We start from the raw sequence: 26,041 nt of genomic DNA, 5'->3' as shown, positions 1-26,041 counted from the left end.
CTGCCTGATTACCTGTTGCATACTCTGCAAAGACTGTCTACACAGTGTTAACTCTCAAACTGCCTGATTACCTGTTGCATACTCTGCAAAGACTGTCTACTCAGTGTTAACCCTCAAACTGCCTGATTACCTGTTGCATACTCTGCAAAGACTGTCTACACAGTGTTAACCTTCAGACTGCCTGATAACAAATGATCTACTCCTGCATTATTAACTGTTTCCTGTTTTACCCTTCTTCTGTCTGAGTATAAGTGGACTATCCCTGCTCTCCTGATACTGTGGAAGACATTTCCTGAAACCAGTTCCTTATTCAGAAGTCTATCTGGCTGATATCATGAATTACTTTGGCACAGGCTAACCCTGCTCCATATCGTGAGTACTTTGTTTTTTGGAGGTTGTCGTGGGGTCACGTCCCGGATTAAACTCAGAGTGCAAGGGTGTTGTTTAAGTTCGCCCTAGCATTTGGGTCTTCTTCTGGACATTTCCTAACCTGACACATAGTCTATTAGGTCTAGTATTATTCGAATAGTATCTGGTGCTTCCCTAGAATTAATGAATCCCACTTGATCTGGAGCTATTAATTGTGGCAAAACTACATTTAATCTAGTTGCTAGAATTTTTGTTAAACGTTTTAAATCCTGGTTAATAAGTGAGATAGGTCTAAAATTGCTACAGAAAAATATATATTTACCTGGTTTTGGTATTACAGATATTCTTGCAGATAAAAGATCTGGTGGAATAATTTCTTCTTTCATAATATGATTAAAAATATTGCCAGTTGGGGTATAAGTTCTGGAGCTAGCTTTTTATAGATGCTACCTGGAAACCCATCTGGGCCAGGAGCTTTAGATGGTTTGAGTTGTTTTATTGCATTACTAATCTCTAACGCTGTGATTGACCTATTTAGTTTCTCAGATGCTTCTGCGTCTAAAGATGGTAATTGACACTCAGATAGGAATGAAGCTATTTTAGCTTCTCTTTGTGTTGCATTTCCTGTTTTGGTAATTAGTAAAATTTTTGAGAAAAGAAGGCAAATGCATTCGCAATATCTCCTTGAGTGTTTGTATTTGTGGTATTGTGGATTTTCTAGTACCCTCCTTAATTTTTCTTGCTAGAAATTTATCAGGTTTGTTGGCGTATTTAAAATAGTGGGCATCTAATAATCTCATACATACATCTCTTCTACATTTAATAGCTCATCTAGTTCTGTCTTTTTATTCTGGAGAGATTCCAATATTTTTCTTTGCCTATTAAGTTGGTGTTGTGACTGTAATATCTCTATTTCTTCTCATAGGCAGCTAATAAGTACATTTCTAGATTTGTTTGCTAGGGCAGCTTCTTTTATGATAAATCCCCTAAGAAATACCTTCAGAGCCCCCCATACGTATAATAGGTTACTAGTTGAGTTTGTATTTTATGTAAAAGACTGCCTAGTTTGTTCTTTCAATTAGCCTACCTATGTTTAGCTTTCAACTAAGAATAACAAGAGAACAAAGCAAATTTGATGCTAAAAGTAAATTACAACGTTGTTTAAAATTGCATTCCCTATCTGATCATGAAAGTTTAATTTGGACTTTACTATCCCTTTAAGGGGTTTTACTTCTATTATCAAATTTGCTTTGTCCTCTTGGTATCCTTGTAGGCTCAAAAGCAGCAATGTACTACTTGGACCAATCTGAATACACCTGGTAATTCAATTACAAGAAGCATATACTGCTCACAGCAGTGCATTGCTGCTACTAAACCTGGCTAGGTTTATTCTCCAACAAAACATACCAAGTTCAACATAGGCATTTTTTCCATTTATTAAAGACTAATCAGCATGTACATATGTAAATACAGATTCATTCAACAGAAGATTTTATTATTATTATCATAGTAACAAAAAAAGCATCAGTCAAATTATTCTTTACTATATGTGACTGGTGATCAGAGTATAATAATAATAATAATAATAATAATTATTATTATGATTATTAATAATAATAATAATAATAATATTTTAATCATACCATATTTATAATCACATTTTTTGTCTTCCTATAAAATAAAAATACATTTATTAACGTAGAAGTTATGTCTGATTATTTCTATAGCAAATAGTTTAACAAATTGCTAATATCTATCTAAAAATATCTAATGTATCATTGAGATGGAAACAATGAAGACTTGAGGCTACTGTTCCAGTATATTTATGAAGTAGAACATTTACAATAAACAGTTTGTATTAGGTTACATTAGCCAAAGTTTCCATTGCACTGTCAGAAACTAGTTTATTTTTTTAAAGAAATGCAATCTGATTTAGTGTGAAAATACTTACAGTGTTGAACTTGGACAACTTGTGTACATCTGTACACAGGATTCTGTCTCTATTCTAGAAATTTGTCATACTGTTGTCAGTAAGGATGAGAAATAAATTTTTTAATCATAGAACAATGTAAAATATGATAAGATATATGATTCTATTGCATTCCATCATAAAAGCTGTACACAAACATTGCCTATAAGATTGGGTAACTTCATACCTTTAGAAGAGCCCCTATTTGAATAAGTAAGTGGCCCAAAGTAAACTTTATTAACTATTTATTTTGGGCAAGATTAGAAGTCACGTGGTATGAGTTTTCCATGCGCGATATGGTCTTTTTGCAATCAATTTCCATTGCGCAGATATTACAAGTCTTGAAAAATCGTGATTGCTTGAGCTATCCTCTTTTACACTACAATCCTTTCCGCGCTCGAAGAGCTGTAGTTAACATTTTTCCAGAACATAAAAGTTTCATGAAACAGTACAAAAATACATTACAAAGTACAGTTACACTTACAGTGTAATGATAGTGAAGTTTTAATACAATTATTTCATAAATTGGAAGACCTAACTAAAATAGAACATTGCCGCTGATGGGACCTAGATTCCCTCAAAAAATATAATGAACAAAAACAAAGGCCCAAGAGGCCTAAGAATTTTTAAAAACTGTTCTTTCAAGAACAATCCTGAGCTTTTGAAAAAATGGCTTGAAATTTAAGATAAATGTTCATTTAGTCTAATAGAACTTCTAATTGAACATAGATAGAAACTAGTGGACGAGGTGGGGTTTGAAATTGAAAAAAATCAGAAAGAATAAGAACCATTGGCCCAGCATCCAGACTATAATGAACTTAACAGCCAAACCCTAAAAGTCACTGATGAATACCAAAATGAAATTATTAATAGGAAGAAAAACAAAAAACAAAGAGATGAAAATGTTTATATCAAAGGGGAGATATATACATATAATAGGAAACCATTTGAAGAGAGAACTCAAGAGGGTTGGACTACAGTCAACTATAACAAACGTAGATATAATAATAATAATAATAATACACATATAATGATACACACAATGGATACAGTAATAAACAGTATCCAAAAGTGGGTCAGTATAACACGGTATAACAAACTAGTGACCACCCCAATCAAATAAACACTAACAATAAATACACACATTTGACCTATGGGAATCAAAGTAACACATTAGAAATAATGAAGGGCCACATAGGGGCCACCTCAATGGTATGAACAATCCACATAATAGAGGACCTACCAACCCCTCGCAGAATGTCATTCTTGGCAATAGAAGACATTCTATGAATTCACACCATGAGCGCATTACTAATATACCAAGACCAACCAATATAATGATAGCCCTATACCTCCACAAGCCAGTAATTCAAATAATCCCAATTATATACCTATTTCTCAGAGTGTCAATTTCATCCATTAAACTAATGGGGGCTACAATCCCAATCCACAGAATGAATAATACAACAATTCTCTTCCACAAACTCAGGTTTTTTAGGGAACCCTCCTACCCCCCAAATGAATCTGGCAGCCCTCTGGAGGAAAAACACACAGAACCCAAACCTAAGAACCAACCAAGGTCAAAAAAGACCATACGGCCACGGGAGAGGAGAGGGAAAGGAAACACAGCCAAACGAGAAAAACTGGAAAAATTTTAAAAGGGGATATTTAATCTCTCTGACCACCATCTATATGATGATGAAATCAGAGTATTAGGGAAGGGATTATCATTCAGTCCCTCTAACACTCATAACATTTTCAATTTATTTGTCAACCTAAATAGGTTTACCATAAAATTATCTCTCCAAACATATTTTGCCTTAAAGAAACTTAAACATCAGGTAATTGAAGGAATGCTCATACTGGCAGACAATATGCACATTAAAGATAATACAACTATTCACAGTGATATTGATACACTATTAGGTGACCTCTATGAGGGGTATATGCATACAAACCTCAAACCCGCATCCACTTTCACACCTCCTAGAGAAGAGGGATCCTATATTGGCTTATTCCAAGATTTAGTAATGGAAGATCTTGAGTGGATACCCAAACATCTATTGGGCAAATCCAACCTGTGACCTAATGAAAGAAATGCACTTAATCAACTACAAAGGAATCAATCCATAGTAATCCGCCAAGTGGATAAGGGAGAAGGAGTTGTTCAGAACTACACTGCATTACACGGCAGAAGCTGATCGAATATTGGGTGATAAGGCATACTATAGAATTCTGGATAAAGATTCTACCTATATTTTTCTAAAAAAAACTAATGTCCATGTAAACTATGGATTTAGGGAGGGTATTTTAACATCACATGAGAAGAATTATATAACACCTGTACAACCCAACATACCATTCTATTACCCCCTCCCTAAAATACATAAAAACACCCAGCAACCCCCAGGAAGGCCCATCTTTGTGGGCATAAATAGTATTATCGATAAACTATCAGCATATCTAGACCAGTTCCTACAAAAGTATGTTAGATTATTGCCTTCCTACATTAAGGACACAACAGATTTGTTACATAAATTATCACATATAAATAGAACCAATGACTATTGGTGGCTATTATGCAATGTCAATGCTCTATATTCTAATATAGCACATGATATTGCTTTAGATACCATTAGTAATTATTTGAGAGATGACATCTATAGGCCCGATGACCAAAAAGAGCACATTTTGAATCTAATCCATTTTATTTTAAAACACAATTATTTTAAGTATTTGGATCGTTATAATTTGCAGGTAAAAGGAACGGCCATGGGGACCAGGTTTGCTCCCAGCTTTGCCAATCTAGTCATGGGTAGATTTGAAGAACTCTACATCTATGACAAAAGCTGGGAACCGAACCTGGTCTTCTATGGTCGTTACATTGATGACCTCCTAATGATTTGGAGAGGTAGTGAGGAATCTGCCATTAACTTTGTAAAACATTTAAATAATAATACATTTGGTCTCTCTTTCAGTCACAACATTCATAAAAACAAAATTGAATATCTAGATGTATCGTTATCCTGGGATGAATTCGGCAATATATCATCCCAGACATACTTCAAGTCAGTTGACAGTAATAATTTCCTTGAAAATAGTAGTAACCACTTAACCAGTTGGAAAACTAACATCCCGTACAGCCAGTTTCGCAGCATCAAAAGAAACTGTAGCACTCTGGAGTCATATGATGTTCAATCCAAGATTTTAACACAAAGGTTTAGCGAAAAGGGGTATTCGAGTTTCCTCATATAGGAGGGTTATCTAAAAGAAAGATCAATTAACAAGAACAAAATATTGGATCAGGCCAACAGAAAGCCTAAGAATACCAACCAACCTAGTAAAGTATCATTTATTACCAATTACAATACAAATTTTAGGGCCATTAAGAAGGTGATCAATAAATATTGGCACTTGTTACAGAGAGATCCTGTTTTGAAATAAATTATAGGTTCCACTCTTAAATGTATTTTTAAAAGGGCACCCACTATCAAACAGAAAGTGGCACCGAGGAAAGTGGTTGCAACTAAAAGAAAAATGTTAAAGCAGACTCCAATAGTTAAACAATCAAACAATTACATAAATGGAGCTTATAAAATAGATGCAGTATGTGTCGGTATATTACACAAGGCCAGAAAAAGGTAACATCAACTACAACAGGTTTATCTTATACCATAAAAAATAAACTTACATGTAGCTTGAGTTTTGTGATCTATCTGCTCACATGCATTTGTGGCATCCAGTACTTAGGTCGCACTACTCGACCTATCAGGAAAATGTGGGGTGAACATTATAGAAATGTCACCAAAGGGAGTCACAAACACAGTGTCTCCAGACATCATTGTCTGTACCATTCTAACACAAAATGTGCTTTTAAAATCACCCCTATTGAACATATACCATCAATACAGGGATCCAATAGAGTTATGAAACTTAGACAGCGAGAGACCTGTTGGATTTATAAATTCAAATAATTATCTCCAATGGGTCTAAATGAGAATGTAGACATGGCAGCCTTTAACTAATTCAACATGTGAACTCATTTTTGAAGGAACTCCATATCCAATATTAACATTCAGCATTAATGATAAATTACATAATCATCTAAAAGATACTGGCGAGCCCCAGCATACATGGACTCTAGTAGCTAGCTATGGACAACCATCTAGCTCAACTACTTTACATAGATTATAACCACACAAGTAATATTACATCTACTAGACATTAATTCCATGAATATGTTATCTTCTTGCAATAGTAATTAATCAGCTTGTTATAATCCTTATGCATTCATCTGTTCACACATCCATTGACACCTTGACCACTCCCTCATACCCATGATGTTCTATAGCACTCTTAGTACTTTCCCCTTTAGTTGTTAGTCATTAAGAAATAACTAATTTGGTCATATATCCATTATAAGAGCAACTCATAATATTACACAAACACATAAGTAACATTTTATTCACTAGGCTCTAACCCTATCAACACACCACCCATTAGTAATAGTCATTATTTAACTCATCCCAATTATAATTTGGTTATTCACACACACATTGATGTTCTTATCATTCCTTAATATTATTCACAAATATAGTTCTCCACCCCTATAATTTGGTTATTAATCAACAATCACACCCATACCCTTACCATTCCCCCATATTACCAGTTCACTAAAGTACTTAATTTTTGTGATCCACATGAACACATCATCTTCATTCACTAACACGTTGGTATGAATTATATATATATATATATATATATATATATATATATATAGTTTCAATTAGCCTGTGGCCCAGCACTCCAACCTGGGTGGTGTATGATAGACCTGGGTGCAATCCTCAAAAGAAAGAAGTATGTAGATCCATGTATAGAAGGGCACTCTCAGGATTTGTACATAAACCCAATTTTTTCTTTATTCATAATATCAACAAGACATGGTCGAGGTTTCGGCCCTCATTCAGGCCTTCATCAGGACATATTTAATCTGCAATCAGCTGTGCAGCGGAGCTCCCAGTCATACACGCCTTTTTTCTGACTGGGAGCTCCGCTGTACAGCTGATTGCAGATTAAATATGTCCTGATGAAGGCCTGAATGAGGGCCAAAACGTCAACCATGTTTTGTTGATATTATGTATAAAGAAAAAATTGGGTTTATGTACAAATCCTGAGAGTGCCCTTCTATACATGGATCTATATATATATATATATATATATATATATATATATATATATATACATTCCATTTTATAGTTTATATGTTTATTACACATAAGGGAAATGTACACCCTATATCCCATTTGATTTTATGGTTAGCTCAATTATATAACTATTTATTTGTTTATTATGTATAATACTATATTTCATTAGACTGCATGTTAGGGTTAGGGCATAAGAGTATATATGCCTTCATTAGACTGCATGTTAGGGTTAGGGCATAAGAGTATATATGCCTTCATTAGACTGCATGTTAGGGTTAGGGTTAGGATTAGGGTTAGGGCATAAGAGTATATATACAGGGAGTGCAGAATTATTAGGCAAATTAGTATTTTGACCACATCATCCTCTTTATGCATGTTGTCTTACTCCAAGCTGTATAGGCTCGAAAGCCTACTACCAATTAAGCATATTAGGTGATGTGCATCTCTGTAATGAGAAGGGGTGTGGTCTAATGACATCAACACCCTATATCAGGTGTGCATAATTATTAGGCAACTTCCTTTCCTTTGGCAAAATGGGTCAAAAGAAGGACTTGACAGGCTCAGAAAAGTCAAAAATAGTGAGATATCTTGCAGAGGGATGCAGCACTCTTAAAATTGCAAAGCTTCTGAAGCGTGATCATCGAACAATCAAGCGTTTCATTCAAAATAGTCAACAGGGTCGCAAGAAGCGTGTGGAAAAACCAAGGCGCAAAACAACTGCCCATGAACTGAGAAAAGTCAAGCGTGCAGCTGCCAAGATGCCACTTGCCACCAGTTTGGCCATATTTCGGAGCTGCAACATCACTGGAGTGCCCAAAAGCACAAGGTGTGCAATACTCAGAGACATGGCCAAGGTAAGAAAGGCTGAAAGACGACCACCACTGAACAAGACACACAAGCTGAAACATCAAGACTGGGCCAAGAAATATCTCAAGACTGATTTTTCTAAGGTTTTATGGACTGATGAAATGAGAGTGAGTCTTGATGGGCCAGATGGATGGGCCCGTGGCTGGATTGGTAAAGGGCAGAGAGCTCCAGTCCGACTCAGACGCCAGCAAGGTGGAGGTGGAGTACTGGTTTGGGCTGGTATCATCAAAGATGAGCTTGTGGGGCTTTTTCGGGTTGAGGATGGAGTCAAGCTCAACTCCCAGTCCTACTGCCAGTTTCTGGAAAACACCTTCTTCAAGCAGTGGTACAGGAAGAAGTCTGCATCCTTCAAGAAAAACATGATTTTCATGCAGGACAATGCTCCATCACACGCGTCCAAGTACTCCACAGCGTGGCTGGCAAGAAAGGGTATAAAAGAAGAAAATCTAATGACATGGCCTCCTTGTTCACCTGATCTGAACCCCATTGAGAACCTTTGGTCCATCATCAAATGTGAGATTTACAAGGAGGGAAAACAGTACACCTCTCTGAACAGTGTCTGGGAGGCTGTGGTTGCTGCTGCACGCAATGTTGATGGTGAACAGATCAAAACACTGACAGAATCCATGGATGGCAGGCTTTTGAGTGTCCTTGCAAAGAAAGGTGGCTATATTGGTCACTGATTTGTTTTTGTTTTGTTTTTGAATGTCAGAAATGTATATTTGTGAATGTTGAGATGTTATATTGGTTTCACTGGTAAAAATAAATAATTGAAATGGGTATATATTTGTTTTTTGTTAAGTTGCCTAATAATTATGCACAGTAATAGTCACCTGCACACACAGATATCCCCCTAAAATAGCTAAAACTAAAAACAAACTAAAAACTACTTCCAAAAATATTCAGCTTTGATATTAATGAGTTTTTTGGGTTCATTGAGAACATGGTTGTTGTTCAATAATAAAATTAATCCTCCAGTTTTTGATTGGTGCCTAATAATTCTGCACTCCCTGTAGAGTTTTTGTCATTTAATAGCTAATGGGGTAACAAACCGTATACACCACATTTGTCACTTAGGATTAAGTAAATAATTGTATTTAGCCCATTTTTGTGTTCATATCACTTGGAGCAATAGCTTATTTACTCAGAATCGGTAGACCTTGGAATCATGGTTGTGAGAATGTCATCTTTAAAAGAGCTAACATAACGCCATTGTTAGGAACATTGAATGTAGCTCCACTCTATATACAGGCTTTAGGTCATTCAATTATAAATACATAAGGGATATTATTATTATTTTCAATATAAGCAAGTGAGCTGTATATATTGTGGCTTTAGGTTTTCCTTCAAAAGAGAGGTTTATAAGAACATATAAGCAGGAATTTCCAAATTGTATAAATGTTGTTTTGTAACCAATTACCTCTATGTTACTTGTAATTAACCTGATAGACAACACATGAGGTAAGTGGGTATGAGCAGAGGCTACATCCAGATATGCAGTCAGTATGTATAAATAGACCGTGCTTGTTAGTTAGAGACATATGCCTGAGGAAACAGCGAGTTAAAGCTGAGAAACTATTAGCAAGTGTCTCTAGGGGCAATTGTATCCCCCTATTTTTTTAAGTATTGTTTTTATATTCTGTTTTAATAAATCATCATTTTTTTACTACAAGCACGAGTCTGATTGAAAGTAGTGAGTCTGCCTGACGACATAACCGTTGGAGCAGTGAGCTGGGTCACTGAGAGATCCCAGTCTGTGTTACTCAGCACATTGTGAGTACAGTGATTCTCTTCTATTCATCTGTTTAGTACACCACAGTGTTACACTAGGAGGCGCCCCATGTTGCTTGTGTCTCCACACAGATTGTTTGTTACCGAAATATCAAGGAGAGGAGCAGCCCTGCGAATTCAGTGAGCTGGGATACAGAGACATCCCAGTCTGTGTCACTCAACACACTGGTGCTGCCACAATTGTGAGTACAGCAATTTTCCTTCCTTCTATTGTTTTGGTACACCACAGTATTACACTAGGAAGCACCCTTTTCTGACTGTATTTCCACACAGATTGTGTGTCATCTGAAAATCAAGGAGAGGAACAGCCCTGAGAATTTACTACATCCCATTCTCCCAGATGAGAAGATTTATCTATGGATTTAATTTGAGATCCTGATTTGATTATGGACATTGTAACTTCCATCTTTATCACACTGGACTTCAAGTAATATAATATCTGAAGTAATATTTCACTTGTGTATATTTAAACCACCTACGCACTTATATATATATGTGTGTGTGTGTGTGTGTGTGTATATATATATATATATATATATATATATATATATATATATATGTATATGTGTATGTATATGTGTATGTGTATATCTCTATACCATTGACATTAATTGTGTTAGCACTTTTGCTTTCTACATTTGGTAGCTCATTATAGGCGCCCCCTAGGGACCTTAGCTATATATTGGCACAGGTTGTTTAGTACTTATATTAAAGGGACACTGAACCCAAATTTTTTTCTTTCGTGATTCAGATAGAGTGTGCAATTTTAAGCAACTTTCTAATTTACTCCTATTATCAATGTTTCTTTGTTCTCTTGCTATCTTTATATAAAAAAGAAGGCATCTAAGCTTTTTTCTTGGTTCAGCACTCTGGACAGCAGTTTTTGATTGGTGGATGAATGTATCCACCAATCAGCAAGTACAACCTAGGTTGTTCACCAAAAATGGGCCGGCATCTAAACTTACATTCTTGCATTTCAAATAAAGATACCAAGAGAATAAGGAACATTTGATAATAGGAGTAAATTACAAAGTTGCTTAAAATGTCATGCTCTATCTGAATCATAAAAGAAAAAATTGGGTTCAGTGTCCCTTTAACACTGTCTAAGAAAAATATTTTATAAAGATATTGCCCACATAAGTCATAAGGGCTCAAAGATAGGAGATCTCGAGTGTTAGAAAAAAAGCAAACAAAGGGATTTTACATTGACATACATACACATACATAGAGAAACATGTATTTATATGTATAGAGATATGTTTACTATGGAGATAATGAAAAGATTTTACATTACAATCTTATGCACATTAAACAATATATCAGAGGGATCTTCAAAGAGATATTCACATATAAATCTGGAGATATCTATACATATATATTGATATTAATAAAGAACAAGAGGGGCGCCTCATGTGTGCATCAATATATCCATATATGTGAAATCAAAGAAAAAATGCCAAATGGGTACTCACAATTGGCCCAAGTACACTTATGTACTGGTAGGACTGAGTTGGCTGGTATCTTCAGGTGTACCAGCTAGACCTCTCCAGGTGCAGAGTAGATAGTGCAGGGGGATCTTTGTCACAATATGTGCTGATGGATTGTCAGAAGCAGTGTGTAAAACTGCTATAGAAGGTAATGAACCAAAGCTTGCATAAAACAAGTTCAAAAGTTTAAAATCATGCAACGCGTTTCTCAACCTAGCATGGGTTGTTTCATCAGGCATAGTAATCCTTCTAACTGACAATCCATTTAAACAGAGCTTGATCCAATAGTGAATCAGGACACACCCCTAGTGTGCGTTACTAATCTTGTTATTAATTAGTGTATAACAGGCTAATAACATCAATGTATACATATATATAGATAAATCACAGTGCTTAATAATATTGGCAATATGGATAGCTGTTCACCATGAGTGCCAGCACTATGAGGAGGAGAGCAGCCTAACTAATTGCTTCATTGTGAGATCATCTGGTTCTACTGAAAGGGTTAGCTGGTACACCCTAAGACTCCATCCTGCACCTACCAGTACATAAGTGTACTATAGTCGCATGTGAGTACCTTGACTTACTTGATTTACATCACTATATAGCATATTGATATGCACATGAGGCGCCCCTCTTGTTATCTTTATCTTATATATATTGATATACATTTCTCGCTATAAATAGATATATCAGTCCAAAAATCATCACATATATAGGTCCCTCTTTGTGTCTGTATGAACAAAAAGTTAAGGAGCTGTCAAAATAGTAAGAGTATATTCTCTCTGTAAAGGGCTTTTAAGCAACTCAAGAAGACTTTTATGTAAAATGGGACCCCACTTTTAATGGGCTGTAGGGAATATTTATCCAGATGTTTTAACAAAGTACCTTTAGGGAGAAGAAACATCTAACACTGCAGTTATAGAAGCGCTGTAAACATTGTATACGAGTAGTGAGTGAACAACCTAAGGTGGGGAGATTGCAGACTGCGTTATGGTTAAATACTGTTCTCATGTGCGCCACTGGAGAATTTTTAGTTGGGTGCGTTAAATATAAATATAATTAAGAATATAGTCCCAACATATCCTGCAGTTTCAGAGAGAAAAAGATATATATGTGTGTTGCTAGATAAACATCAATAATACATTGCAGCCATATTAGGAACTCTCTAGCAGTAACTGCCGTCTATAAAGTCATACATATACTTAAGTAATATATTAGCAGGTCAAAATAGGTTGTGAGGTAAATCTGAAGCTACCATACATTATACAAAGAGAAAAAAATGGAAATCATGTTAATATTAAGTAGGTATGACACATTGCAGTGTTGTCATATAAACTATTTGACAGATTACTCAATAGCTAAAAAATAAAAGTGGAAGGCTAATGTGCTTCATAAGGTCCAATTAACAAAGCTATAGGGCGCTGTAAAAGTGGGGTCCAATTACTACAGTTTCTCACAAAAAATAGTAATCTTCTGTACAATAACAAGCATACAAGTATTCACAGTATATTTACTTTGCGTCTTCATTTGAATTGGTGCTAGTAGCAATCAGTAAAACTAAATGTCCCAAACAATATGAGATGGGGTAAATTCCCAATCACAATAATGTCATCTGGGGAGGTTAGTGTAGGTAATGTGTACCCCGCTGTCTCGGCTGCCAACAGCACGGCACCCACCCCCTGAACCATATTGTGCAATATTAGGAATACTTATTGAATTTTTTTTTATACAGGATCTAATTCTTCCTAAATGAAACAGCCACAGACCTTTGAAAATAACGTAGGTCCCCTTATAGCACGCATATTTCTCCATTTATTAGCAGGCCGCTACTCAAACTCCTTTTACTACTCTCCTTGACCAAAAAGTAGTTAAGTAACCATTGTATTTGGGGATCCATCAATATTTATATATATGTTCTCCATATCAAGGATATGTATAAATGATGGATGTGCTATATAGAAATCAGAGGAGTTTTGAGAGATAGAAAGTCTTGTGGGTATGACAAATTTATATACATATTTAGAAGCTACCAATTATAGTGAGGAGCAGATATAAAAGTGTAGACAATGGATACTCGTGCTACATATCACGTGGGTGTACACAAGAATAGATAGGAATGTAGAAGTGTATTAACTATTAAGTGGCAGTATTCCTAATCAGATTGTAGAAAACATTCCAATGGGCTATATGAGTATATGTCCACATAAATCACAACTGGATCCATTTAAGACTAGGTATGAAGTAGTAGGTATAATAGGTATAATAGTCCTTTTTTAAAAATCTGTTCCTAAAAAGCTAACGTGGACAAAAGAGAATCTAATACAAATTAATATAAGTAAACATATGAAAACACAACAGAACTGGAAGTCTCGATCTTGCCACTCCAATCTTGTATGGGAATCGAGGATGGCTATGTGGATGTGTGTCCACTCTGTCATCAGCTAAGGGACTTGTCTCATCGGATTGTTGGTGCCTGTGTGAATACAGTCCCTCTTATCTGACTAATGGTTCCCAGTGAGACTCTCGTGGGTGTAAGCTTCCAATTCATCCTGTAGACCGCAATATGCATCCTACGCTCCGACACAGTTGGCCTCCATATTCTCCTCTCAGCAGTTGTGTTTGTCAACTTCCTTGTCTCCGTATAACCATTCAGGTGATATTGACCTGGCATTACTGTAGGAGCGGCATAGTTACTCAAGCACTCATTGCTAGACTTATTTGCGGTCAACTCAGTAATAGAGAGTCTTTGTATGTCCCTCCTAAGGTAAGATGAGACCAGGGTTATATTCTTGATCTCCTTATGTGTCCTTGGATTATCCTGTGACTTCAATCCCGCAGACTGTGGTTTAGGGCTCTTAAAGATCGGCATGACTGAGTACTGAAGTGTGTAGCTCTGCTGGTCAGAAGGATTCAAGTGCTCTGTGTAAGCTGGTTGAGGATTACTTAAAGGTTGGGTGTATATGAGAGGACTTGTAAAGGCAAAGCTCCTATTAATGTTCCCATGGTGTCTAGATTTAGTGTTATCGAATGATCCCTCCTCACACCGCTTGACCATTACCTGTATCTCTTGCTGCTCCTTGGAGACATGGTTGCCGGCCCCTACGGTAGATTCTGGGTAAAAGGTAGTCTTGTCAATTATAGTCCCATCTCTCTGCTGTTCTGAGTTGCAATCAGTTCCCCACGCTTCAGCTAAGACTCGCTTGAGTCGTATAGAGTGTTCTGACAAAATGTTGTTGATCGCCTCTAACAAGTTGACAGTACTGGGCTCTATCTTGAAGGTACAGATTGTAGTTACCCTTTATAACTGAGTTGGTAATGTAGTAGAACTATTTCAATTCTTAGTGCGTATTATCCTATTACAGGATATCTTTACCCCAGAGTTTGAGGGGGGGGGGTAATTGTGCGGCAGCACTAGACCTATGTTTCACTCCTCACACTGGCTCTGAATAGTGAGATCTTCCCGTTACTCATAGGGAGCAGTTGCAAGATGGCTTCTAGGCCTGTGGAGATGCGTGTCACATAGCTGTCTCAGATAGCATAGGTAAGAACACAGTCGGGTCATCCACTCCTATAAACGGTCAGATCCCATCTTGGCAGAGGAACTAATTAATATATTATAGTGTAGAATTGCTGCAGAAAATCTATAGAAAATCTATCAAACTTTAGGAGCTTCACAGAGACGCGTCTTTCCGCAATGAAAGCAAGCTCCGCCCCCTATGTTAGAGCATTTTATTTACACTACTACAGTTGCATATAGATATGGTAGATCACAATCCATTATAAAATCTTATGTAATAATTATCAACAAAAAAGCACCATTAAAGTCCATAGGGATTTTTGTAGATACATAATTGGATAAGTTTTTCTAAAAGATTGTGATCGACCCCTGCAAAGTTATTTTGATAATAGAAATGAATTTAAAGTGTCTTACAATTGCATGATCTGAGCTAGACATGTACATTCGTTTTGCTATGAATGCAAATTCATTAACGGAACACGAATATTCTCTGTCCTTTTTACAAAACAAATATCATAAAGAATACAAAATCAATTTAATAGAAAAGAAATAAATACTGACGAAATTCGGCAGTATTAATTTGTTTCCTTTAAAGGGACAGTGTATAACTGCATGTAATAATAACTACCATAAAGAAGAATATGCAGAGATACTTATCTAAAAAATCAAGTTTAAAACCTTTTAAAAAATTACTTAGAAGCTCCCAGTTTAGCACTGTTGATGAGGTTAGGTTGGAAATCCCAGTGAAAGGGTCTGGGAAAGCAGAAACAGCAGACCCCCCCCCTCCCCTGCATATGAAAAGACAGATTACACAAACAGGAGCAAGCAGGAATCTGTAAACTTCAGTCTACATCTGATACTTGGTTGAGTTGGTTAGGAGTCTGAAAATCAAAACAATGTTATAAAAAATTTAACAAAACTATACATTGTTACAAAAACACTGCCAGATGGGCTATAAAAACACTCCCAGGTGGGCTATAAAAACACTCCCAGATGGGCTATATAAATGCAGAGAAAAATCTAGTGTACAATGTCTCTTTAAATTTCCTTAGGGGCTTAAAATACTTAGCTGAAGCACACTGGAAAGCTGCGCTAATCCTAATCTTTCTTCACATATCCTCAGGGCACGCTAATTGGAGACTTATTGTGGTGGATCCCAGTGCCTACGCTATAGGCAAAGGTTTTCTTTAGCACAGGACATGCGATGCGCCACTATAAGCCTCCTATTAGCGCGCCCCAGGAAAAAGGATTGCAGGAGGCTTATAGTGGCGCATCGCATGTCCTGTGCTAAAGAAAACCTTTGCCTATAGCGTAGGCACTGGGATCCACCACAATAAGTCTCCAATTAGCGTGCCCTGAGGATATGTGAAGAAAGATTAGGATTAGCACAGCTTTCCAGTGTGCTTCAGCTAAGTATTTTAAGCCCCTAAGGAAATTTAAACATTTTCACTTGTAGCAGAGGAAAATTTACATTTGTTTAATGAAAACGAATGTAAATGTTCCACGAATATTCACTATTCCTATAGTTTAAAACTAAACAAATGCCAAATTTCATGGCTAAAGAATATTTGCAAGTGACGTCATCCAAGATCGCATCCCTTTCATTCCTATTGGCTGAAAGATGTCAATCAGCCAATAGGATTAGAGCTGCTAAAATCCTATTGGCTGCTCCAATCAGCCAATAGGATTAGAGCTGCTAAAATCCTATTGGCTGTTCCAATCAGCCAATAGGATGAGAGCTCAATCCTATTGGCTGATTGGAACAGCCAATAGGATTTTAGCAGCTCCCATCCTAAAAGCTGAAGCACACTGGAAAGATGTGCTAATCCTAATATTTCTTCACATATCCCCAGGGCATGCTAATTGGAGACTTATTGTGGTGGATCCCAGTGCCTGTGCTATAGGCAAAGGTTTTCTTTAGCACAGGACATGTGATGCGCCACTATAAGCTTCCTATTAGCGCGCCCCAGGAAAAAGGATTGTGATAAGTGCTGCTTTCCAGAGCTCTATAGGTAAGTATTTAACGGTACAGGTAAACATTTTCACTTGTAGCAGAGGAAAATTTAAATTTTTTTAATGAAAACGAATGTAAATGTTCCACGAATATTCACTATTCCTATAGTTTAAAACTAAACAAATGCCAAATAGCATGGCTAAAGAATATTTGCAAAATTAATCTTTTTGAATATTTGATACAGAAGATTTGGCTGAACCAAATTTTTTACCCATGCACACTTCTAATCTGAAGAATGAAAGTTTAATTTTCGCTTTCATATCCTTTAATAAATATATTACTTAAAGGGACAATAAAGTCATAATTAGACATTCATGATTCAGACAGAGCATTCAATTTTAAATAAATTTCAAATTTACTTCTATTATTTAAGTTGCTTCCTTCACTTGTTATCCTTTGCTGAAAGGTTTATCTAGTAAAGCTCAGGAGCAGCAAAGAACCTAGGTTCTAGCTGCTGATTGGTGACTGCATTTATATACCGATTGTCATTGGCTCACCCATGTGTTCAATTAGAAACCAGTAGTGCATTGCTGCTCCTTCAACAAATGATACAAAGAGAATGAAGTAAATTAGATAATAGAAGTAAACTAGAAAGTAGTTTAGCCCCTTAACGACCAGCGTCATACCCTGTACGATGCTGGTCGTAAAGCCCTTAAGAACCAGCAGCGTACCCTGTGCAACGCTGCAGTTCTGGGCTTCTCTCTTCTGCAATCTCGCTTCTTGCGCTATTTCACCCATGCTAGACTGCAGGACTTAGATCCTCAGTTATATAATGTCCAGGTATCTCCTCCCTGGTATTTGCACACAGGGAGGGCTGGGTACAGTGGAGGTGTAGTTAACCAGGTTCAATGCTGCTTTATTTGTCATGCATATTTATGTATTCTACTCTCGCTGTCCTTTACGGATGTATCCTACCTATTGATGAGGCTTTGACAACTTAGAACCCTATGTATGTCTGTTTCTGGTTTATCCTCCTTGGTGATTTCTAGGGGGTTCAGATTTCAGATGGGGTATAGTTGGTCCCACCTATAAACTTTTGCTTTAGTGCCACTTTCTCTGGTTTAGGTGACCAGTCACCCTGATTAAGGGTATTTATGTTTTTGCATTAAACTTGTCTGCTTTATATGAATTGATGATTGTTCATACATAAAATACCTTTCCAAAAGAGTGCTGTTATCCCTGTCTTTTTATAGATAAATGTGACTGTTTATCTTTTTTTGTCTTCTTTTTCCGATATTACATCTAGCTCTTATGGTTATGCACCAATTACCTTATACAGATGTTCTAAATTAAAGATATATATATATATATATATATATATATATATATATATGACGTTACTTGCACCCAGGTGGTAAATCACCATAGAACAGGCTAACAATAGTATTGAGCCAGTTGTTTGTTCCTGTGAGTGTACGTCTCTGTGTGTATAATATATATATATATATATATATATATATATATACATACTAATATAGGTAGACCCCCTTCTTGTCCCATATTTTTGTTTATAGTACTAGCGTGTTTGTTCCGGCGAGGCTGTCAGACTACAAACATCTACTCTTTCACCCGTCACACTCATTTTAAGGGTCACTGAACCCAAAATTTTTCTTTCGTAATTCAGATAGAGCATGCAATTTTAAACAACTTTCTAATTAACTCCTATTATCAAATTTTCTTCATTCTCTTGGTGTCTTTATTTGAAATGCAAGAATGTAAGTTTAGATGTTGGCCCATTTTTGGTGAACAACCTGGGCTGTCCTTGCTGATTGGTGGATAAATTCATCCACCAGTTAAAAAGTGCTGTCCAGTGTCTGAACCAAAAAAACACACTTAGATGCCTTCTTTTTCAAATAAAGATAGCAAGAGAACGAAGAAAAATTTATAATAGAAGTAAATTAGAAAGTTGCTTAAAATTGCATGCTTTATCTGAATCATGAAAGAAAAAATTTGGGTTCAGTGCCCCTTTAAACAGTAAATCGCAACTATAGAATGTGTTAATTACACATCTGGAGTACATTAAAAGTAATAGACAACAGAAAAATAGACTAAAAAAATCATGTTTACTGCCCTTTTAATTATTTAGGTTATTTTAGGGCCAGATTACAAGTGGTGCGCTAAATATCGCTTTCATTAAAGTGATATTTACGCTCCACTGTGTAATACCAGAGTGTTAGAAAAAAAAACTAACAACTGAAGTGCGGAATAAAAAATCTCCATAACGCAACCCCATTAATGTCTATCAGGAAAAAAAGTTACGGAAAAACCTAACACCCTAACATAAACCCCTAGTCTAAACATTCCTAATCTGCCGCCCCTGACATCGCCGACTCCTAAATAAAGTCATTAACCCCTAATCCGTTGCTGCCGACATTACCGACACTAATAAAAGTTATTAACCCTAATCCGCCGCTCCCGACATCGTCGACACTAAATTAAATGATTAACCCCTAAACCTCCGGCCTCCCATATCGCAGCTACTAAATAAACCTATTAACCCCTAAACCTCTGGCCCCCCACATAGCTGCCACTAAATAAACCTATTAAGCCCTAAACCTCCTGCCCCCCACATCTTGGCCCCTAAATAAACCTATTAACCCCTAAACCACCAGCCCCCCACATCGCCGCTACTAAATAAACATATTAACCCCTAAACCTCTGGCCCCCCACATCGCAGCTACCAAATAAACCTATTAACCCCTAAACCTCCGGACCCTCACATCACCGCCACTAAATAAACCTGTTAACTCCTAAATCTCCGTCGCCCCACATCGTGGCCACTAAATAAACCTTAACCCCTAATCCGTCGCTCCCGACATCGCCGACACTAATAAAAGTTATTAACCCCTAATCCGCCGCTCCCGACATTGTCGACACTAAATTAAATGATTAACCCCTAAACCTCCGGCCTCCCATATCGCAGCTACTAAATAAACCTATTAACACCTAAACCTCTTGCCCCCCACATAGCTGCCACTAAATAAACCTATTAACCCCTAAACCTCCTGCCCCCCACATCTCGGCGACTAAATAAACCTATTAACCCCTAAACCACCAGCCTCCCACATCGCCACTACTAAATAAACATATTAACCCCTAAACCTCTGGCCCCCCACATCGCAGCTACCAAATAAACCTATTAACCCCTAAACCTCCGGACCCCCACATCGCCGCCACTAAATAAAACTGTTAACTCCTAAATCTCCGGCGCCCCACATCGTGGCCACTAAATAAACCTATTAACCCCTAAACCACAAGTCCCCCACATCACAAAACACAAAATTAAACTGTTAACCCCTAAACCTAACACCTCCTTAACTTTAAATTAAAATTACAACATAACTATTCTAATAAAATAAAAAAAAAATACTTCCAATTAAAAACCTAAATTACAAATTTAAAAAAAAACACAACGAAAAAAATCTTAAAATCTAAAATTACAAAAAAATAATAAACACTAAATTACGAAAAATAAAAAACACTAAGCTTACAAAAAAATAATAAACAAATTTTTAAAAAATAAAAACAATTACACCTATTCTAATAGCCCTATAAAAAAAAATGTAGGGCATTACCCTAAGTTAAACATCTCTTTTACCTGTAAAAAAAAACAAAGTCCCGCCAACAGTAAAACCCCCAAAAAATGAGAAAAAAAACCCCACTAACCCCAGTATATCTACTCATGCATGGTTCCTGAAGTCCAGACATCCATCTTCATCCAGGCGGCAAGAAGTCTTTATCCAGGTGGCGACACCTTCATCTTGGGGACGTCTTCTATCTTCATCCCAGCAGCACGAAACGGAGCTATCCTGGAAGTGGATCCCATCCTGCGCGGAGCGTCCTCTTCATAGGGTAACCGCCGTACACGGAAGCTGAATGCAAGGTAGCCGTTTCAAAATGGCGTACCTTGTATTCCTATTGGCTGATTTGATTTTTCAAATTCAAATCAGCCAATAGGATGAGAGCTTCTGAAATCCTATTGGCTGTTCAAAACAGCCAATAGGATGAGATAAATATACAAATTTATCAATTTCACCTTTATTACTATGCACAATATACTCAGACAGTGTATATTCTATCTGAACCACTGAGAGAAGTTAGATACCAACACACTCTTACAACATCTTGGGATTAACTTCTTTGCACAGAGCATCAGATAAAGGAGTTTCTTATGAACTGAGGGCTAGATTACAAGTGGCGTGCTATTTAGCACTCCCACTCGAGCGTAAACTTCTCTAGAAGTAATCCATAGAATATATTTATATTTTTTACAGTATCTATAAATGTAATAATTATTATTAATATTTTTATTGTTTTTATTTAATATTTCAGTAATGAGCCTTAAGGTAACTAAGTTATCATGTGCGCTAACCCAGCATCGCATTAGTTCCGAAATTGTGAAACCTGAAGTGCCTTACGCATATTTTACATTCCTATGTTCTCCACATAGAAATTGTTTTACTTTTTATTATTAAAGGGACAGTATACACTCATTTTCATATAACTGTGTGTAATAGACACTACTATAAAGAATAAGATGCACAGATACTGATATAAAAATCCAGCTCTTGTTATGAGTAACATTCAGAGTTTTAACCCCTTAGTTTAATACAATAGTGTTGTTATCTCACACCACACACATAAAGGGGCAAAATTCTCTAAGTGGTCTTTCCAGTTTTTATGGTCTCACCAGTTCCTAGATTATTCCATACAGCTGATTTACTAAATAATTGAGAGATGGATGAGCTTTAATGAATTAGGATAAAACAACATGAACTGGTGAAGGTGGGTGAGAGAGCCTGCTGGTGGAGAGGCTAGAAACATCTTAGAGATTTTTGCACAACACTATTTTATTTTATTTTTTTATATAATTTTTATTAGGTTTTTCAAATAGTACAATATAATGAATGTTATACAGATAATATGTTTGTACAATAGAAATATCTTTGAAAAGAAGGCACATTTTTCGAGCAGTACAATAAGAATAATGAGTGAAACACTATAACATTTCAAAGTGTAGAGAAATGTATAGAAATATGCATATTACCTGAGAATAATAATTAGCGCCAAACTGAATGATATATTTGTACATACATACATAAACATAGCATGTTAATGTATAGAAAATGCTCAGTAACATGCATGTTATTTAAAAACATTGGTTAAATGGACATGAAACCCAAAAATTTTCTTTCATGATTTAGACAGAGCATACAATTTTAAACAACTTTCCAATTTACTTCTATTATTTAATTTGCTTCCTTCTCTTGTTATCCTTTGCTGAAAGGTTTATTCAGGTAACCTAGGTTCTAGCTGTTGATTGGTGGCTGCATATGTATATTGATTGTGACTGGCTTACCCATATGTTCAGTTAGAAACCAGTAGTGCATCGCTGCTCCTTCAACAAATGATACCAAGAGAAGGAAACAGATTAGATAATAGAAGTAAATTAGAAAGTTGTTTAAAATTGTATTCTCTATCTGAATCATGAAAGAAAAAAAATTGTGTTTCATGATCCTTTAACTTCAATCTTAATAGTATATAATGAACTGTGAATCCCGTCACAGAAGAACTAAAAATATATCTGAAGAATGTGGGCTACCTCCTATGATTTTAAAAAAAAAAATGATTTGAGTAAAATATTGAGAGTATCACATAATAAGGATAGTTGTAAGATAAGTAGTTTCTAAATTGACAAACTTATCATGTAAATGGGATTAATAGCGGTGATTGCGAGAGAAACCACAAAAAAGTATCTGGGTAGTATAACAAATACCAGACCACTATATAAAGGGGAAAGGGGGGGAGGCGTGCCCTGTATATGACAACAAAGTTTTAGTAACACTCTAGGAAACCCCTATAACCTTTAAAGAACTCGTAACATTTAAGTGAAGGGATAGTATTTGCTATTTTTAAGTGCAAACATTTACACTCAGGGATGTATAATAAGCCTGCAGTGGGAAACCAATGGGATATCACAAGATTTCTGCTTCTCCTGATTATATGCTCTCCTGTGATTGTTCATACTGGAGCTAGCTTATCAAACATGTACTGCTGTCTCGGCCACTGACAGCAGACCCCTGGTCTATGGGAGGTTCACCTCACAGTAGAGATTGGTAGTAGCTAAGGCATGAAGTTGGAATATTTTCATTACATAGCAGAAGCATATCGGTAATTGAGAGAAGCATATTTAGGTTCCTACTTCCTACACATCCATTTTTAGACTTAGTTAAGTATGTTTACAGTATTAATAAGAAGAGACATAGTTTAACACACACATATATACTGAAGGCTGACCCCACTTTCTATAAGGCATATCAAGCTATGATACAAGGAAAGCTGAGTGCAGTATGTTTACTGAGCATCCATGTAAAAAGGAGAGCAGTTAATAATGCCCTATCTCTGGACTGCATAAATCTAATAAGTATCTAGTCAAGCAAATAAGTAGTCATGTAAAACATTCTATACATTATAGTGGTGTTTTTAATAACACAAAGTAATATATTGTACCAGCTGCCTATAATATATTCTACAGCGTTACGAAAAGCTTTAATCTTGTGAGTACATCAGCCAAAGACCCTTAAGAGGCTGTAAATACATTAGCTAAAGGAGAATAAATCCTATATATAGGTATATAGCAGTTGGAGACTGGTATAAGAATATATAGGAATTTTTGCTCTGGGCTCGGTTGGGAGTGTATAGTGAATATCCCTTAAGTGTATTGATTGGAGGTCAGCGGTAACTAGTTATAATACCAAGGGCCCGCAACTTAGATTATACTTTTTTTTAACTTTCCTCAACATATTAATATGGCTGCACATAGCGCATGATTACTAAAGACTGCCAGATATCTGAGGGCTATCCAATACAACACTACATATAAATAGAGTGTACACCATCAGAGAGTAGAGTCATCATAAGGCCAAAAGAGAATGAAAAGCACATAACAGTCACACATTAAACATATTACGTTGTTTTCAGAAAAAATAAAATGCACATTATAGTAAGAAAAGAGTGGAATACAGTATGCTTACTGAGCATTAATGTTTTGAGTCCACCTGTATAACAGTCTTAGAGGAGAAAAGTGATAAAACCTAAGAGGAATTGTGTTATACTCCGTGGGTGGTAGGGGCAAAATCTACTTGATAAAGTATTAGTTAGTCTCTCAGGAATGCCATAGACTTAACCTACCCCTGTTTTCACGGTTTCTATGATGTATATGTAGATCAAATCTTTCTCTTTGAACGTGGATCTTTTGCCATCATCTGCATCAAGTTGAGCAATGATTAGCAGGTGCAGTGGGCACTGCTACCATTGCACTAGAGGAGTATGTGATCTCTGGTGTTCCCTTTTCTTTGTAGGTTGCTTGGCTTTCCATTGATCCGATCGTTTCATGTTCTTGTTATGAGCTGCTTGCTTAGCGGGCCCCGTTATGGCTAGAGTTCCAGTTGTTCTGGGCGGTAGGGTGATCGTCATGCTTTGAGCTTGCTCGTTGCGTGCTATATCCTGATCGTTCAGCTGCTCCACTGGGCCTGCTATGTGAGTCGAGGTAATCACTGTTGAATAGCAGTCTTCCTCTGTAGATTTGTAATTCACTACGTGTGCTCCCTCCGGATAGTTTCATTTCTGGATGATTGTCTCTAAGTGTCTCTCTAACCTGGTGAAATGGTCAGTTAGTAGCTTCTCTATAGTCCCCCATATAGCACTCGTTGCACTTTACATAGTCATTGCTCAGACTTAAAGTGAGTTCCACAGAAAGGATTATATAAATATTTGTTAGCTGTTCCCTTTGAGATAAATATACTGTATGTGGCCACTTAACCCAGATGGCTTGGGGGGAGGGTGCCACATTCTTGTGCACAACACTATTTAAAGGGACATTAAACACTAAATAAATGCAATATAGAATGATGCATTCAAAGAAAAAGATTAGCTTGAGAATACCATAGATGTATTTTTTAAAGTTTCATTAGTTGTTTAAATATTGACAAAAGAAGTGTAAATTTTCAGTGTCTATAAAACAATAGGAGCTGCCATGTTGTAACTAAGGTTACCTTCTCTGTTGTGGCCAATTAGGGACAGTTATCAATAGGTCACTAGACTGTGCAGTCAATGGCTGTGTGGAATATAACAGTGTTCTGCACTTTCATTTCTAACAGGGTCTAAAAAGCTTTTTCAGAGTGGAATTACAATTTCAGAGTGGAATTACAGGAAAATGGGACAAAATAAATAATGAAAGTATATTGCAGAGTTATTTTTATTTATACAATTTATAATTTTATATTACCAATAGTGATGTCGCAAACCTAAAAAATTGTTCGTGAACGGGCGAACCGGGCGAACCGCCATAGACTTCAATAGGCAGGCAAATTTTAAAACCCACAGGGACACTTTCTGGCCACAATAGTGATGGAAAAGTTGTTTCAAGGGCACTAACACCTGGACTGTGGCATGCCGGAGGGGGATCCATGGCAAAACTCCCATGGAAAATTACATAGTTGATGCAGAGTCTGGTTTTAATCCATAAAGGGCATAAATCACCTAACATTCCTAAATTGTTTGGAATAACGTGCTTTAAAACATCAGGTATGACGTTGTATCGATCAGGTAGTGTAAGGGTTACGCCCGCTTCACAGTGCACAGTGTAGGTGATATACCTGCCCTGACCATGCTTTGCAGACCAGGTATCAGTGGTCAGATGGACCCTTGCCCCAACACTGTGTGCCAGACATGCCATTATAGCAGACTTATATAGCTTTGGCGTTGCTTTTTGGTAATTAGAAGGCTGCTATATGCCACTGCGCACTACACGTGTTTTAT

Source organism: Bombina bombina, chromosome 2 (genome assembly GCF_027579735.1).
Source record: "Bombina bombina isolate aBomBom1 chromosome 2, aBomBom1.pri, whole genome shotgun sequence".
Taxonomy (NCBI): Eukaryota; Metazoa; Chordata; class Amphibia; order Anura; family Bombinatoridae; genus Bombina; species Bombina bombina.
Note: the sequence above shows the minus strand (reverse complement) of the source record.